At 30.0% G+C, this 14,184-nt stretch overlaps 1 protein-coding gene across 5 annotated transcripts in view; it reads right to left on the reverse strand.

The window, feature by feature from the left end:
* LOC122500066 (diuretic hormone receptor-like) overlaps positions 1-14,184 on the reverse strand; it is a 95,907-nt gene that overhangs the window by 20,693 nt on the left and 61,030 nt on the right. The window lies entirely within an intron of this gene.

Genomic DNA, 14,184 nt, shown 5'->3' on the forward strand with positions numbered 1-14,184 from the left:
TTTGAATCGAAGATTGTTTCAGTAACGATTTTATGTCAAATAAACCTATTGATAAGCGCCTAGATGACTTTCTCCCTTATTTACCAGACATTTATATAACATCAGAGTTGTAATTTTCCACCTCATACCTAAACTGACTATTATTATCAATAAAATCGAAATACATATTTTGTTCGGAATTTAATTCCGCATACTATAAAAATCCAAATATTTAAGTCTAGAAAACTGTCCCGTGAATTGTGTGTATATCAAAATAGGAACTAGAGCGGAAAGATATAAAAATTCTTTTTAGAAATGAAAAAAAAGGTCTTTCTAATGAAATGGAAATTATATTTTGCAAATATAAAAATATTTGCAAAATAAATCGATGGGAAAATATATATCAAAATAATATGTTTTCAGTAGATTTTTTGCCAATTACGAGGGTAAATTAATAAGCTTACACATGTCGAGTTAATTGGTATAATTTTATATCAAAGGTAAATTGTCACTGGCTTAAAGGGGGATATAGTCTTATGCAACATGAAATTTATTTAAATTATTTTAACTTTTTTAAAAAAAAATTTATCTTTTGTTTTTTAGAAAGTGATCGGATGACATAAATGTTATTAATTTCATGCTAATTAAAGTTTATATAGTTTGGCGAATTTTGAAATATTATACTTTTGATGAAAGTCCATGTAACTTTGATAATTCAATTCAATGTTATATAACAGCTTTTAATTCGACGTGGAACATCATAATTTCGTGTTGTTAACGAATAGAATTCATATGTTAAAATGTGCCTCTACCTCACGTGTATCTAACGAAGGTATTAATTAATTTCTTTTTAAATTTTGATTTTCAGTTACTGTCGATTAATATAAAAGAGATAATAGCAGGATATCTACTATTTTTAATTCTTTTTTGAAAATATATATTTTTAACGCTGGATATAATTAAATTTAATAAAAAAAATTAAAAGTTCCAAACTTAATAGTTTTTACAAAAAATATTTATTTTCGAATGTCATACTTTTAAGAGGTCAAGGTAGACTTAAAAGAATTATGATTCCTCAAGGGGTAATGATACTTTAAAGTTGTTCAGACAAAGAAAAACTACCTCAGTTATTTTTGGCGTTAGTATTTCAATGTTTTGTAACTTTAAATAGCGACAATAAAACATTTCTACGCACTGGCTTCAACTGACGTTGTTTCTTGTCTCATAAACTGTCATGCAACGCTGCTTACATCTCTAGCTTTAATTTAAGACCCAACAAAGTTGGCTACATAGTTAGAGGTCTTGAATTGCATAAAATAAACTAGAGAAATTAAAAGGTCGTAAAACAGCAAAAGAATCCCACCGCTGCCACCGTTATAACAAAAAATCCAAAAATCCCACCGCTGACACCTTTTAGTTGTTTTGATGAGTAAGTCTAAACCAATTTTAGTGAATGTAACCCCTTAAATGTACTTAATTTAGAAAATCACTTTAATGATCCTAACGTCCCTCGTTAATTTAAAAAGGAAAAATATTATTTAATCTGCTAAACTAAATTCTTACGTTCTCTTGTAATTTGCTGATTTAAAACTGTCGCCTCGCTTCTCACAAATAAATTTTCCCCGAGGACCCAATGGAGCATATTCAAAGTATCCCGAAACTCTCAAAATTCGATTCATTAATTTCCGAGCGTAGGAGTTCGTTAACCACCGAATTCGTTAATTTATGCAAAAATTAACTACGCCGGGAGTCATGATCGTTAATTTTTAATGGCTTTAAAAAAATCAACAGCAAGAGGAATTGGATAGAAAATTTAAGAAATAAGGATGTAAGGGTACATTAGCGTAGGGGAATGATGTGGCATTGATGGCTGAGGATAAAAATGCTACGAGTTTTTTTTTATTATAGATTACAGGTGGTACGTAACGTAAAAGGAAACGGCGAAGGTGGTGAAACTCAAAAAGAAAAAAAATCAAGAGTTATGGAAGATGGATGATGGAAGAGGTGTGCGAATTATGTTATTTGAAATATCGAAGGGAGGAGGTAGATCCTCTATACACGTCTGACATGAGTCTGGTTTTCAGAATATTTTTTCCCAAGCAAACTATTTAGTTTGATGCGAAAACTTTTCACACATGTTGGGGAAAAAAATTTTCATCAGAAGCATAAAACAATTTTTTCTTCATCGAATAAGTAAAGTAAAGAACACAGAAAACTATTAAGAATTGAAAAATATTCTCCTTTGTTTGAAGTTATCAAACAGATGCATTTTTATAATTCTTTCACATACTGCACGTAATTTTACCAAGATTTATCATGGGTACCGTCCGTATTGATCTAATTTCCCTCAACATTTACATAAAGATATAAATTTTCAACCTTCATTCAAATGTTATTTCAAACTGAAATTCATTTTATTCATGGAGAGAGATTTTGTTTTCTTATTATTCTTACCATCAACCTGTCTCCATTTCCCCATTTAAATATGCAATGTGAATTATAATTTTTGTTGAAAGATATTAGAATTATCAAGAAAAGTTTGGTAAACAATTTTTGAACTTAAATTGAAGAAAATATATAAAAATTTCGACATAGATGGTCGAATCGAAATGATGGTATTTATTTTAAATGAATTGGGAATTGGGATAATCATCAGGATTACTATACTTTTTATAGTTATTTTTTTATGTAAAAAATTATTTAATTTTGTAAAATATTACATGCATAGTAACGTCTTAAATTTATTTGACAGGTTTTGACATTTTACGAGAATCTATAACTGAATATAAGTATAATATGCATTGCATCAGATTGTACAAAGTGCGTGACGTTGTTATCGATTCACCATAAACGTGAGAAACATGTACATTGTGTAACACGAGTAGATATCAGAAAAATATTTATTATCGAAGGGAAAATGGGAAAACTATTCAAGTCAAGTAATTAAAAATATAATAAGAAAAATTGTTATATTTAATGTTGTGTATAGTAATTAATTGGTAATTAATTAGTTATTCTAATAAGACAATATCTCCTTAAGAACTATCTTTACAGATGATTTTTATGTATCACGGAATTTAGAAACTGATTTCTACAGAAGTAAAATCAACTTGAAACGATGACAGCGGTAGGATTTTTTGAAGCATTCTTAAAATACGGACCTTTTTGTTGTCTTGATGAGTAAGTCTAAACCAATTTTAACGGATGTAACCCCTTAAATATACTTAATTTAGAAAATCACTTTAATGATCCTAACGTCCCTCGTTAATTTAAAAAGGAAAAATATTATTTAATCTACCAAACTAAATTCTTACGTTCTCTTCTAATTTGCTGATTTAAAACAGTTTCTCTGGTGGTGGCAGCGGTGGGATTTTTTTATTTTTCCTTATAACGGTGGAAGCAAAAAGCGAACAAGAAATTCAGAGACATTGCGAAAAAAATTATGAAACCATTCAGAAAGAAAACAGTTATTACATTCAATGCAAACAACAAATTCTAATTATAACTTTGCAAAAAATTAATAAGTATCGATAGAATGCAGACTTGTGTAAAAGAAATTATTACAATACTCTTCCACCATCAGAGAAACAATTTGCAAGAAAATTAATTTCAAACTTGAATGTATTTTCTGTAGATTTGTATTTTATTTTATATATAGAGACGAGAGAGAAATTGGTATTATAATAAATTGAGCGTGCGGTCAGAAGTTTCAGAAAAGTACTTTTCTTTTTTCTTTTATACTTCACTTCACATCATTATACACGATCGTTCATCTACACTCGAGCAGATATAGCGAGGGTTGCGAACATTTCTCATCAGGAATGCAATATATCGATTAAAGTATATACCTTTTTGAAATTTACCAATGGTTAAAAGTTTGCTGAAAAAAAAATAAACCAACTTATAAATAAAATTCAAATGCTCAACAGTATTTATTCGTCCACTTCAAATGCAAAATTTGATATTTATGATCAAGTTTAAAAATCCCCCTTGTGATATACTAACAGTTATGAATCCAATTCATGAATGCTTTTTTTGTTACTCTTGACTTTCAAAGCTGGTCTGCGAAATAATCAACTTTTAAGTTTGTCAATCTTTATTTATTTACTTTTCGATAAAAATGTAACCCCCTTAATCGGAAACATTGGAATATAGTAAAAAGTTATAAAAAGTTTATAATCCCAAAACTTAATTTCCAATAATTCTGTAATTATATCCTCCTGTATAATATGAAATTTAGAACAACTCATTAAATTATGCTGCAATTTCCAGTTCAGAAACTACTTATAATTTGGAGCATGAAATTTCATAGCAGAAAAGAAGTTTTGATGTTAAATTCCTCAAGTATTCGAAAAACAATAATTGATTAAATTGTTATAAAGATACTTGAAAACTTTTAGTTGATGCAATTTAATGATATTGGAAATGTTTGCAAACTGTACTTTTTTTTTATTTTTCTTTGAAAATCTTTAAGCGGACGTAAGTAATGTTCAATTGGCATGCAAGAAATGAAAGAAGACTGAGTAATTGGGATTTATAAATTTATTGAATCAATCTGATATTGTACGTCCTAATTACTTGGATGAAAATCGTAAATCCATTGCAGGCAGTAAAATGTGAGGTCATAAACTTGGTAGAATAGAAATACATTTCGTGATGTAACATTGTAATAATCATGATCGTAAATTGTTCCTAAGATGCTGAAGATTGTATTTAAAATTTTAAAGAGCAGGGAGTCTGACTAATAATGTACATTAGATGCTTCAACGAATGATTACTCAGAGAAATTCTGTGCATTCTAATTGTCAAAGGCTATCGTGTAAAGAGGACTGAGAGTAGGTAATACAGACGCAACTTGCACAGTTAATATATCTCTGGCCATTAAGGAGAGAGAGTTATTCTTTCTTATAATGCTTCCACTATTTTAAGATATTTTCATCTACATCAGCAATTCCTTCAGACAAATAGAGTTCTAATTCTCCTCGTAAATTTTTCTTTGTAGATTTACTACGCCTTCCCATTCCTTTGTTCTATTTGGTGTATAAATAGTGGATAATGAATTATTTTTTCAGGGGACCGGACGCGCACCACTACGTTCACTATGATATGAAAAATTCAGTTGCTTTAAAAAATCCCACCGCTGACACCTTTTAGTTGTCTTGATGAGTAAGTCTAAACCAATGTTAGCCAGAGCTCTCGCAAACTCTTTATAGAAGTTTACAAAAAAAATTGCATAAATAAAATATGTCAAAATAAAGTCCAAAGTATCCTTTATATGGGCAATAATTTTTAAATTGAAATACTCAATAGTTTTCTCAGAAAAAATTCCTAAAATATCGACCTTTTAGTTGTCTTGATGAGTAAGTCTAAACCAATGTCAGCCAGAGCTCTCGCAAATTTTTTATGGAAGTTTTAAAAACCAGAGAAATGAAAAATTCGTAAATCAGCAAAAAATCCTACCACTGCCACCGTTATAACGAAAAATCCAAAAATTCAACCACTATCACCACCAGAGAAACGAAAAATTCGTAAAATAATTCTCACTCGTTCGCCAAACCCCATTCCAATATTAACTTTTTTTAAATTTAATTAAATCGGGCAAAGTAGGAAAATTAAAATATGGTTAGACGTAACATGAAAATACAAATATTACATAATTCCACATCACACAAATAAGTACTTAGCATTAAATTTCTACAAACGTTTGTCTTGCTACCAGGGAACAAATTTTAATTAATTTCTCTAATCACATTTTTCATTTTTATTTTCATAAAAGGGAATAATTAAATACGTAGGTTATTACATATTAAATTAATAAAATTCGTTCTAAAAATTTAATTCCTATGTTTAAAAAAATTACAAAGTTTTTAATTAAAAGTATCAATGACTGGTCAGGGTACCCTTTAAAGATTTTCTAAAATTAATTTTTTTTCTCAGTTATCTTAAAATTGTTTGCCGGTACTCTTGAAAGTTTTCACTGTTAGTAGAACTTGAATGTGTTCTCATTTTACTGTTATCAAAGTTTGAAGGATAGCTTATTATTCAAGAACATACAATACTGAACTGCATCGACTAAGTCCAACAAGTAATTAAAATCATTTCTCCAAGCTGCTCAAGTTTTCTCTAAAGAAAAAAGTTCAAACCACCAATTTTCAATTTTTTAAAAATCCATAAATTCCTTTTGAAAAAAAAACTATTGAATTCCAGTATTCAATTTTGAGAATTAGTTGAAAATTAGTTTTAAATACAAGGATATAAACTTTATCGAACTCATGGTATTTTAAAAAAAATATAGTCATCTACACTACTGCGTTAAGGATATCAATCACTGGATATAAAAGGTAGAAAGAAATGGTGGTTCTAAAAGTGTAAAAGTGATGGAAATCGATTTGAAATAGGAAAGAGGTTAATTCCTTCCTCCACCCAACACATCCTTGCCTTCCATGTAAATGGCCAGCCAATCGCAGGTTCACCTCGGGAATTTAATTCTACAATTACATTTGCTTCTTATTGAAATTCGTGTGCACAAATGAATGGGATTTTTTTTCACTCGACGGGATAAAGGGAATCAATTTAAGATAAATTTGTCACAGTTCTTAACTGTACTTATATTTATCACTCACTTTGAATTTATTTTACATTAAATGAAATTTATGTTACGATTTAAACTTTTCACTAGAATCGAAACTATCTTCATTAAATGTTTTCGCGTCAAAATACTCGCGTTCGATGCAATTGTCAAAATGCTCGTTAAAATAACAATTAAAATTTTTATAGTTTTATCTCAGGTTTTTTTTTATGAAATGAGAACAAAAAGACGGAATAAAATCTATTCGCTTGACGTGTATCAGTATTTTTATCATCAAAGGCGCGTATACAAAGAGAAAAGTTTCAGAAACAGTTCTTTTTTGTGAAAAATACTTTTCTAAAGTTTCTGATACAAACGTCCTTCATACAATGTAGTTTTATTCCCTGAGGAAGCGGGTATATCCTTCTGGCAGTAGATGGATTCAGATCTTATTTGTTTTTTTATCCGTTTTCTGTCCGCAAGCAAGTATTTATTCGAAGCACTCTTCGAATGTAATTGTTCGAAACAAGGGAATTTCTTTTTTAATTCGTTTGCGTTATTCCCCTCCAGCAGAATGAAAAATTATCATCCAAAATGATTGATATAAATAGTTAAATTGAAAATTTACATTTCCTGTAATATTTATACAGGCGTATATCCGATTGACGATGAGAACTTGTATTATTTAAGGACGATGTCATCATTGAGTCTTTCATTTACGGAGGTGAATTAATTTATATTTATCCGGAGGCGAATTTACAATTGGGTTACCTAAACTAAAGTATGTCGAATTCGAATATCCATGATTCTATTGATGTCTATTATTAAGGTTGTTAAATTAATTTAAGAAGTCTTCATCATTAGGAAATTATTCTACAACGTGGTGGGATTTTATGCCAATTGGTATAACCTTGTACAAGAAATCATAACTTTGGAACAGGCATCAAGTTAACAGGAAGATTACCACAAGAAACAAATTAAAACAGCTCACAGAGCATCTCGAGAGATGGGTACTTTAACTTTATAATATATGTAACTAGAATAATTATGCAATCTTAGATCTACAACATGAAGTTGAGCAATTTAACAAAATCTCTTAGGAATAGACATTTTCAGCGGTTATTGTGGGGCAATTTTAAATTGATCATGAGAATCTTAAGGGGTTTGGTTTATTCCTTCTAATAATTACAAAATAGTCTTATTATATATTATATTAATCTCATCCGGGGTTTGTTTAAAACGACATTTAGATTCTGTCAAAGTTTCAAAAAATCCCACCGCTGCCACCACCCTCAATCGAAAACTTCGTAAAACAGAAAAATCCCACCGCTGACACCTTGTAGTTGTCTTGATGAGTAAGTCTAAACCAATGTTAGCCAGAGCTCTCGCAAACTCTTTATAGAAGTTTAAAAACAATTGCATAAATAAAATATGTCAAAATAAAGTCCAAAGTACCCTTCATATAAACATTAATTTTTAATTTGAAATACTCAATAGTTTTCTCAGAAAACATTCCTAAAATATCGACCTTTTAGTTGTCTTGATGAGTAAGTCTAAACCGTTATAACAAAAAATCAAAAAATCCCACCGCTGCCACCACCAAAGCAACGAAAAGTTCGTAAAACAGTCAAAAAAATTCACACCACTTCCACTTGCCAAGCAGCATTCTGTATAAAAAAGGCTAAACTACCCACAAGAGGACAGGCTACCGGGTTATCTTAATTCGGATACTTTCCTTCCGCAGAAAAATGTTTTGGTCTGTAAATTGATTTCCCCCCCCCCCCCCAAAAAAAAAGAAACGTGCGCGTAAAGATTAGCAAATGAGTCGTAACGAAGGAAAGGGATCCGATGTAGATAAAAGATGGAAGCTGGTATAGTGCTACATGGATAAAAGATTTTATTTCTATAATGACTTGTGTTTTGAAATAAAACGGAGGTACAAAAGTTAAAATAATCGGGAGATAAAATTTGAACTACGCCCATAAAAAAACCCATAAGGAACAAAAATGTATCAGATTTGTGGAAACGGAAAATAGAAAGTTGGGAGAAACTTTTTTGAATAGAACTTTAAAAATCGAAATATCTCTAATAAAAGTCTAGGTACAAAAAAAATTGTTTCATTACTGGCTTAAAATAAGAAACGACTTTAATGATTCCTAAAGTATTAAACCTAAAACTACCAAAACAAACTGCTGACCTGACAATTTCAACAAGAAATGTTCATTCCTAAAACAATTTCGAATTTTGCGTTTTATCCAATTATAGCCAATTTCCAAATTATAACCAAAAATTGAGTAGATTGCCACAAACAATACGAATCCTTGAACAATAGCCTTTGTAAATGAGGATTAACACCGAGAACCAAGATAATATTTTCCTTCTCCCTTTATCGCATAAATGTATATGAAACGAATAACAAAGATGTCTCTTCCTTTACCTAATTTGCATATCTACTCTTTTCATATAAAGATTATTTTAATTGAACGCAAAACCCTAATTTGTATTATAATCGCAAAATTTTGGTCAATTGAAAATTATCGATAATCTGAAAAAGGAGAAATTTTCCCTTTTTAATTAATAAAATAAAGCTTTCAGAGTAAAGGGACAGGTGCAAGTTGATAAGAGAGTGCAAAAATTAAGAGGGTGTCGCTAAGTGCAAAGTAAACTCGCTTTCATATAATGGCGAGGGGGAGTTAACTCATTTACTCTCGCTTGTGCATGGTGAAATCGAGACTCTTCTGTGGTGATTCAATGACATTAATAGGAGGTATTACTATCGCAAAATTAGAACTTACTGTCTGGAGCGTGTTAATAAAATTATGATTAATAACCCTGGTACCTAAAATTTAATTTAAAAAATATATGCAAGTTTCTAATATTAAAAAATTAATGTTATGTGAGTTTCTTTTTAAACTCGGACATAAAAAGTATCCGATAAACATAAAGTACCGAATTCTCTCTTTATTTCAATAATTAGTTTCTTCAAAAAAATATTTTCTGAAATAAATAATAATTGAACTTTATGTAAAATTGCACTTCGTTACTAACATATGAATTCAAGTGGAGAGGAAAATTATTTCCATTCATCACTTTTGAATAAAAATGAAATGATCTATTACGGTCGAGAACTATTTTTCTTCAGCCTTTCCTAATGTCTTGGACATTAATGAAACGGAAAATGGCGATTGCTGTCTAGACATCAGCCACTCCTGCGTTCGCAGGTATAATGGAAAATGGGTCACGGATGGAGAAGGCTGCACAATGTAATAGTAGAAAAAATTCAATTTTCAATAAAATGGAATTTTACAAACGAGGCAGTTTTTTTATTTCGGAAATTATTTTTTAATATTTGGATAAGATTTTTGATACTGACTACATTTTCTTGACTGATTTCTTGTGGATAGTTTAGCCCTTTTTATACAAAACGCTGGTTTTTTTTTGCTGTTTTACGAACTTTTCGTTTTTCTGGTAGTGGCAGCGGTGGAATTTTTGAACTTTTCGTTATAACGGTGGCAGCGGTGGGATCTTTTGCTGTTTTACGAATTTTTTGTTACTCTGGTGGTGGCAGTGGTGGGATTTTTAGATTTTTTGTTATAACGGTGGCAGCGGTGGGATTTTTTAAAGCATTTCTAAAACATCGACCTTTTAGTTGTCTTGATGAGTAAGTCTAAACCAATGTTAGCCGGAGCTGTTTTGCGATTTTTTTTGCTGTTCTGCGAGCTTTTCGTTACTCTGGTGGTGACAGCGGTGGGATTTTTTGATTTATCGTTATAACGGGGTTTACAAAAAATTTTGGTGTCGAAATAAATCAGCGTATCAACTCGGTCTTGCATATTATTTATAACAAACGCAAAAATGTTCCACCGTTGGATAACGAATGGCAATCGGGATTTCAATAGCTATTCTAATCCACTAGTCTAGAAAATGCCGCGATGTATAAAGGAGATTGATACTTTTGTTTGAATAAAATAAAAGATTGCAGCATTCAAAATAAGAATACTTTTATCATCTTCGCATCATAGTCACGGTACCAATTTCTGGTTCATCAACTGGAAGTGGGACTACCATCCTTAAAGTTGTCAAAAAAATTAAAATTAATGGTGACCTAAATGAATATAACTTGGGATGTCAAAAAAATTAAAATTAATAGAGACCTAGACGAATATGACTTTGGGACCCCAAAAAACCCAAGGCACAAAAAATCTATTAATATTTAAAAAAAAGCGTGCTTGACATTTAAATGTTTCACTATAAAGTCTAAAGATGATGGGAAATGTCTAGCAGAGAAGGGACAAAATTCCGAACTCGTAGTTTCTGTTTAAATTATTAAGAGGAACATAAAATTGAAAAACAGAAGGCGTCGAGGAAATCCTAGTCATAAATAATTCAGAAAAAACACTTGTCCTCTTCAGAAACTATAAATTTTATTTCTTACATCAATCTATTGCAAATTTAACCAAAAACGACTATTTCAGTCGACAAAAAAGAATCTCAAGAATCCTTAAAGCCGCGCCGCGCCATCAGAGAAAAACTCTTAAAGTTCTATGATAAAAGTAACGGAAAATATAACACGCTCTTTTATTTTGATCCTCGACATAAAAGAGAACGATTTCAAGAAACATAATAGAAACGAGAATTATGGCAAAAATATTCTCTCTCTCAGTTCTCAAAATGACTTTATAAAGAACTATGTATTTCACCTGAGGAAATAGAAGCCAATTAATATAATTAGTCCGGCTAAATTTTATTCCAAAGTTTGCTTTCTATTATAAATTCATGCAAAAAGTAAAATTCCAGAATCAGACAACGAAGATATTATTAGACGCAATTTGTCTATATGCGGAAATGATAAATAATTTCACAGTTGCAAAAAAAAGTGGCTTTATGAAACTTTTATGAAATTGATATAAAGTTTTTCAGATGAAAGGATCGACAAGGAATTGTAGACATATTGTATTGATAGAGAATTTGTGAAGTGTTGTTATTCAAATCTAGCTATAGAACGGTTATCTATCGATTTAAGCTACTCCTGTACCATTTGGAATATACCTCTCAAACCGTCCATCCATAAACACAAAGTGTAGATACAGAAATACAGATAAAACGGATAAATCCCAAAGATATGTTTTATATATCTAACAACCGTACTAGAAATTAATTTGTCAAACTAATGGTGAAAAAAATTAAAGTATCGCGACAACCGTATACTAGAAATTAATTTCTAATTAATTCTCAGTAATATTGATGATAATTTAGTATAAATTTTTAATTCTGTTGACCCATTAGGATCATTAGTATATAGAATTGCTACCAATGAATTGTTATACAATTTACAGTTTTCAAATCCATAAAAAAGTAGTTTCAGTTTTTTATATTTGATGCAGGGATGCACTCAAGATTTTTCTTCACCTTTTTTTTCACTTAAAGTGTATATAAGAATTTAGCGACAAATATAAAGTGTCTATAACGATAAATTCTCCGTTTACTATGATGCACTCTCATCGCGCCGCAATTTTCAATATTTGATGTCACACACAAAACACTGAATTTTTATCTCTTCACGTGCAGCTGCCGAGCATTCAATACAAATTTCGCAAACTGTTACCTTTCTCTTTACAGATTTTTCAAATAATCAGATTACAAATTTTTTTTAAATAATGCCCTGGAGCACCAGGGTGAATAAAATTTATTCTAGATTCAAAATTTTGTCATCTGATTAATAAATAAGATTCCAAAATTTTGAATCTGTAAATGAAAACCAAAAAAAAAAAATAAGTTGTTTTCCCAACTGAGAATATATTTCCTGAATGTAAAGAAACTTTTATTAAAATGTTAACGTTGTTTTCCAATCGAAAATCGTGTCATCAAGTTTTTAACTTCTCGCTCTAAATGTCAAGCAATAAAAATTGAAAAAAGCTTAGGAAATCTCAGTAGCATATCGCATTAAATATGAATAGATGCCGGCCTTCATTTCAAAGTAGAATTAAGATCTTAAATAACTAATGAATACAAACATCACCATAATTGAGGTCAGTTGAATTATATAATGATACATCTAAATTAACTAAAAAAATCAGAAAGGAAAAAATTATTTTCTGCATTAAGTCCCTCAGGACTGCTACATCCGACGCTGTTTAAAATTAAAGCCTAGGAATCGAAAAGTAAAATTATTCATAATAACTGTTTTAATAGAAAAAGTATTAAGTATACTATTTATGTCGTAAATCTAAATTAACTAAAAATCAGAAAGAGGAATTTTTCCGATATTGAAAATATGCGAAACAATTGACCTAAATTAAGTTGAAAGTTAGATAAAAATTTTCGTAAACATACCACAAATCTTTTTTTAAATTTTGAATTCCCCTTTTTTCGCCGTGATGGTAAAAAATTTCCTATTTACAACAAGCTTATTTTCCAAGTTTTATTATTGGTTTTATTCATATGAATTGAAATTCAATAGTCGACAGAAATAAAACTAATAAACTATTAAAAAAAAGTATCGAATAAAAAAGACTAATTTACGAGAAAATTTTTTTAAAAAGTTTTTATTTTATTGACGAGGCTATCAGAAACGGTTGTGAAAGTTTTAATAGCAGCGAAGAATCTTAGATCTTTCCTTTGATCCGAAGAACAATTTTTTTTTATTAATATAAAAATATTACCGGGTTTTTAAATAACTAAAAAAATGGTGCAAGTAAAAATATGGCGTCGATCCCTTAAATTTCCCATCTCGCGGACTCTTCCGTCCAGTGCGTTAGTGCCGAAACACAAAGTGAACAATTTAACAAAGTTAACAAGAGGGAAAATAATGTTAAAAATTCCCACTCAGCGTCCACTTGTTAACTTTTTGTTCTGTCCCTGACGCACAGACTTGAAGTTTTTACATAAAAATCCAAACTATAATTTTATTTAACCATAGTTTTTAATTAATTAATTAAATTTTGATGTTGGGTAAAGGGGCCACAAAGTGGCCAGCCATCTTTTGAATGACTTTAATTCCTAAACGGTATTATATAACATAATTAATAATATATGCCCTGAAACTGTACGTCCTTAGCTAACTATTTAGCAAAAAAATTTTTTTTTTATTTTACCATGGAATATAAAAACTTATTTAGTTTAATTTTAAAATCAGTGATCCTAACATTTCCCGAGTAGCAAGTTTTAGATGAATCTCAGAGGAATGCTTCCTGAGAATTTCAAAGGATCTTAGGAAAAAATTCCGCGAGTGCTTTCTTTTAGAATAAAGATAATATGTTTTATCTGCAATTTTATTGGATTATTGACAGATTTCTATTGGAATTGCAAGCGAAATTTGTAGCAAAGAATATAAACGAATAAACTGATGGTATTCCAGTGGATTTTTTATTAATATCATATTTTGAGGAATTCCTTGTCAGCTCAGCGATAAGTTTTTACAATGTTGTCGCAATTTTATTTTAACATATTTTATTTATGATAAAATTAATTTTTTTTTTAAATTTCTATAAAAAATTTGCGGAAGCTCCTCCGAAGCGAGGCATCCAGGTCACGTATTTTTGATAAACAGATTACCCAATCAACAATTCTTGTTGGTTACCTAACAGTTTCTAACAAATATTACCTAGCGTATTTAACTTATCCAAGTGTTATGTAAT

The sequence above is a fragment of the Leptopilina heterotoma genome, unplaced genomic scaffold (genome assembly GCF_015476425.1).
Source record: "Leptopilina heterotoma isolate Lh14 unplaced genomic scaffold, ASM1547642v1 Lhet_181, whole genome shotgun sequence".
NCBI classification, from domain to species: domain Eukaryota; kingdom Metazoa; phylum Arthropoda; class Insecta; order Hymenoptera; family Figitidae; genus Leptopilina; species Leptopilina heterotoma.